Genomic DNA, 6041 nt, shown 5'->3' on the forward strand with positions numbered 1-6041 from the left:
ATGAAGTACAATTACAGTTATTTGTCAACTTGTGTAACACCAGTTAGAAAAACTTTTTTCCTATATATATATTTTAAATTATCTAAACTCTTCAATAGGGAATCTTATAATAATTTTGTACGTACAATGGAAAGTGTATATAAGCAGTTAGAGTGCTATATTTGCAAAATGGAAACTTTAATGGAACATATATATAGCTATTATTCTTTATTCTTTGTTTTTGATTCATTTTTATTTAATATGTCTACAAATAAGCATATTGGTTCATTGAAGTCTCGTTGTGGTATATTTAATTGTTGGACTACTTATGTTTTTGTTATGTTTGTTGTATCTAAGAGTGTTATGCAGAAACGTAAGTGTGTGTGCACAGCAATGTTGCAAAGTTTATGGGATCCTAATGTACGAATTCATGTTCTCTTTCAATTATTTGGCTGTTCTTTTTCCGTTTATTTTGTATATAATATTCACATGTATTTTAAGCTCAATTATTATTATTTCTCAAATCTAATACACTATCGTAATATACGTATTTTATTAACCAGTAAAATTCAATCATAAAACTAAATTTCTTAAGTTAGCACTATATAATGCTGGTTCTCTGAATACTGGACATGACGACTTTCTCATAGCAATGGATCGTTTTAAAGCTGATATTGTTGCGATAAATGAGACATGGCTACCAGTAGGTCAAGAGGCTCGAGCGCCAGTGGTTCCCGGCTATTGCCTACGTAACGCACCACGCCCTCAAAACATACGTGGTGGTAGGGGAGGCGGTGTTGCATTCTATGTACGAAAAGACTTAAGGGTCCGATTTGAAAAGCATGCTGACGTCGGCATTGAGCAATTATGGCTATCGACGAGATCGAACGGGTATAGTCTAATTGTGGGAACAGCATATAGGCCACCATGGATGAATATTGATATGTTCATAGATGCATTGACAGACACAGTTACACACTTTTCTAAATATGACTACGTTGTCCTACTTGGTGATTTTAATGTGGATATGCTTAATAGATCTCATAGTAGCACTTTGAAAATAGAAGACTTTTTGCAATGTTTAGACCTACAACAGGTGGTGACTGAACCTACTCATCTCTCGGTTAATTCTCACACATTACTAGACCTTGTATGCACTAATTGCCGGATACATGATGTAAATGTCTCAAACATCACTGGATCACTCGGCCATGCCATGATAAATGTTAATGTAACATTAAAAAAACTCAAAACAACACCAAGTACCTTTGAATATAGAGCTATCAAGAGGATAAATTTGAGAGGGTTCAGTCAGGATCTTATGGCCTTAAATTGGAGAGTACTTCAGATTTTGCCTAATATAGATTGTATGGTGGATAAATATAGTTCCTTCCTTATGACTCTTTTTGATAGGCATGCCCCAATAGTATCTATGACAGTGAAGCAAGATCAGTCTCTTCCTTGGATAACGGACACAATCAGAAGTATGATAGAATTACGTAATAGGGCTTATGACACTTATCGACGTTCTGGGTCTGATGTGCAAAAGCAATATTATAAAGACCTTAAGAAAATGGTAATCAATAGTATTAAAAATGAAAAGTGTGCTTATTTTAATTACTTTATCAATTCTAATGCTGACAATAGTAAGGTATTTTGGAAGAATATTAAAGAAAAAATATTAGTGGATCCTAGTAAAGCAAAATGTCTGCCAGACTTCCTTAGTGACCCCGATATTATTAATGATCACTTCTTAACACAAGCTGGGTCAGATACAGTATCTTTATCTCAATTAACATTTTTTGAATATCACAAATTTGACACACAAAAACCCCAGTTTAAATTACAACCAGTCACTGAAAGTGATGTTGCTCGTTACATACTATCAATAAAGTCCAATGCTATCGGAAGTGACTGTATTAGCCGTGATATGGTACTGCTTACACTTCCACAAACTTTGTCTATTGTCACAGATATGGTAAATGAGTCACTCACTACTGGCTTGTTTCCTTCCCAATGGAAAAGGGCACTAATCACTCCATTGCCCAAAATTGAACATCCCAATGATTATAACGATCTCAGACCCATAAGTATTTTACCATTTCTCTCAAAAATTCTGGAAAGGGCTGTATATAATCAGGTTGTACATTATGTTACTGCTACTAATATACTACCGTCACATCAATCAGGATTCCGCAGGGGCCGTGGTACTGTTACAGCGCTGCTAGACGTGACAGACGATATACTTGCAGAACAAGATGTTGGACGTGGTTCAGTACTTGTTCTTCTCGACTTCACTCGTGCATTTGACAGTCTTGATATCTGGTTGCTTCTTTCCAAGTTGTCCTATTATGGATTCGATGCACATGCAATCAAATGGTTTACAAGTTACTTGAGCAACAGATGGCAATCCGTAAAACTACGTAGACATGATGGCTCATACTCGGTATCCACTCCGAAACCAGTAAAGCGTGGAGTTCCCCAAGGATCCATATTGGGTCCTCTTCTCTTTAATATATATTGTGCAGATCTACCTAACGTTATTGAACATTGCAAATATCACTGTTACGCTGACGATATACAACTTTATATCTCGTTAAAGCCAACAAAAATTAGAGAAACATTGAAGGCCCTTAATGAGGATTTGGGTAGAATAGCTGATTGGTCTTCTAATAATTGTCTCAAACTTAATCCGTCCAAGTCTAAATTTATGATTCTTGGTAGTAAAAAACAGATTGAAATGATCAAAAATAGCGACCCCGTTGTAAAAATTTTAAATACTTGTTTACAGGAGGTTAGTGAAGCCAGGAATCTGGGTATTGTTTTTGATTGCCAACTCCGTTTTGAGAGCCATATCCGGAATCTTGTAAAGAACTGTTTTTATAAATTGAAAGTTTTATATAAAATAAGAAATTGTGTAAATGAAAAAACGCGCATCACTCTATGCGAATCATTAATTTTGTCTAGGCTAAATTATGGAGATTTGGTGTACGGACCTCGATTACTTTACAAAACTCGTCGAATGATTCAACGTGTACAGAATGCATGCTGTAGATTCTGTTTTGATATTCCTCCGCGTACACATGTATCTCCGTTCATAAATAGGGCTTCAATGCTAAATATGGAATCACGTCGAAAATTACACCTTGCAATGCTTATGTTCAACCTTACAAAGCTGAAAAGCCCAGAGTATCTTTACCAAAAGCTAAGGTTTCGCACGTTCCACGACCAATATGGAGATGGTACACCTAGGACTCTGAGGCCACCATTGGCAGCGCACTCACATAAAACAATGGCGTTTAGAGGATGTTTCCGCTATCAAGCGACCAAATGTTGGAATAATATACCCCCTCCAATTAGAAGTATTCCCTCGAAACTTACTTTCAAGCAAAAATTAAAAGATTTGTTGTTGGAGGAACAAAAGTCAAGTTGATTTGTCTTTGTAACCGTTATACATATAATGTACATATATTTCTTCATTTTCCCCAATATTTGATTAGTGGTTTTGGTTGCTTGATAGTGGTAACACTCAACACTCAACACTCAACACTCAACACTCAACACTCAACACTCCTTTTAAACACTTCACACTCTTATGCAATAATTCTATTTTCTCTTTTGTTTTTCATATTTATTTTATTATATGAATTGATAATAATTTCCTATATATTTTATGCCTATATGTTATACCTATTTCTTGTTTTAATATAGTTTTTTTTTTTTTCTTTTTTAATATATTAATATTTATGATAATGTAATAGGGCTGATTACAAGCTGTGGTCTTGTTACACGCGTCCTCGCGTATGTCTCTGGGCAGTGCCTGAATATCAGTGGTTTGCTGCTTGTACGCTGATGCTGCAAACAATAAACTGAGGTGCTGCCATTTTACGTATGGGCTATGCACACACACTACGTTACTCATACCGTTTTTTGTTATCTGTATTGCATTTTATTTTATCTGTATAATTGTTGTGTATTGTATTTTGTTTGACTTCACTAATGTAATGTGTATATCTGTTTTATTTTTGTTCTTATTATTACAGTGTATTTTGTGTGTGTGTGTGCCTTTAACGTAAATAAAATTTTTATCTATCTATCTATCTATCTAGTGTAAGTTATCTACAAAGTCAGTAATAGCGACATAATTTACATAAGTATATACATATACATAGTCACTAAACGCTTAATGTGTGTCTAATGTATATATATACATGTTATAATTAAAGTACATTGTATAATTTTATTGTATACAAGTTAATGTCATGTAATTTTTATTTAGTTATCATATACTGAGATGCCATAACAGTCATGACCTTAGAGATTTAATAGTAGCCTAGACTGGCTCTTAATAATACAACAAACATTCATATACTCTACAATGTGGTGCCAAAAGAATTAAAAAAACTTTCGCGCCAAAATTTGAAAATGGAACATCCATAATCTTCTACTTGATGCAAATAATAAAAAAAAATTGACATTAAAATCTTAGATACATTTTAATGCTAAAACATTTGTGTAATATACAACACTTGCTGTAAACAATTGAAAGGAAATTCCTTTTTTAAATATTATTGAAAATTACTCATGGCGCCAAATTCTTTACAATATTTCCACCAAAAAAAAATATTGAAAGAAAATTTCTTTTTTAAAATTATTACTTATGGCGCCAAAATCTTTACAATATTTCCACCAAAAAAAAAATATTGAAAGGAAATTTATTTTTTTAAATTATTACTCATGACGCCAAAATCTTTACAATATTTCCACCAAAAAAAAAATATTGAAAGGAAATTTCTTTTTTAAAATTTATACTTATGGCGCCAAATTCTTTACAATGATTCCACCAAGATAAAAAATATTGAAAGGAAATTCCTTTTTTTAAATTATTACTCATGGCGCCAAATTCTTTACAATGTTTCCACCAAAAAATAAAAAAACGAAATTTCTTTTTTAAAATTATTACTTATGGCCGCAAATTCTTAATGATTGCACCAAAAAAAAGTAATAGTCTGGCAAAATGTATGTAACATTGTATATGAATAGTAATGAATAACTTACTCTATAGGTATAGACTAATAACTACGTATAATCGGATTTTTTTATACTCGACATATTTAGTAAGAAATGTTATAATGACTCTCTTGAAGCAAGTACTTCTTTTTTATTTTAAATGGCCGCCACCAATTTCGATCGGTGATTTTACCTAAGTCATGGTTTGAGAGAGCAATAGTACATAAAATTAACATTTATAGAAACGACATCCATGACAATTCCCACAGCGCCATCTAGCTCGAAACCAAGCACAGAATGTGGTGTGAGTATTATGCTACGTTTACATTCAGCCGCTTCCCCTGCTACTCGCGCTGCCGGAAATATTGCCGGGCGACAACCGAGCGAAAGGCGTGAATATAAAAACACGCTGCCAGTCCTTTGACTCGCGCACGAAAAACCGACAATCGAGGGAGCGCCGGGCAGCGCCAATGGCATGGGAAGTGTTTCCACTCGTGTCTACACGCGCGCTGCTCACTTCCCTGCCCACTCGGGCCGAGTGTAAATTGGGCATTAGGTAATACCGCAGATTGGTATTTTTTTTAAATAGATACATAATATACATAGATAATCCTCAGACCAGTAACAATACCAAAATTTATATCACATAAGTATTTGAATCTGCGATATCGAAGGTAAGGTAGAATGCTAAAGCACCTAAGACGTCTCCAGAATAACATGTATATTTTTGTAAGCATATTAAACACAGAGCTCAACCATATTCATCACGATGACCTAACTGACAATTTCATGCTCATTCTATCATCCTCCACTGGTGCCCCGCCAGCGTAAACCATTAGCTCAGACACGGTACACAATATTATACATCCTTAAATAAAAAAAAATTATCGATTCATTCCATGCATAGTGTTCGATTATACCGTATTTAATCGAGTAAATGCCAACATCGTTTACTAAATACGCCAAGTATAATTAACATTGTGTATATTTGTTACAATCTAACACTATTCTCTGTATTTTATATTCAACATCATATGGCAGTGTTATTCATG

The sequence above is a fragment of the Achroia grisella genome, unplaced genomic scaffold (assembly GCF_030625045.1).
Source record: "Achroia grisella isolate CSIRO2021 unplaced genomic scaffold, CSIRO_AGI_Agris_v1 utg2471, whole genome shotgun sequence".
NCBI classification, from domain to species: domain Eukaryota; kingdom Metazoa; phylum Arthropoda; class Insecta; order Lepidoptera; family Pyralidae; genus Achroia; species Achroia grisella.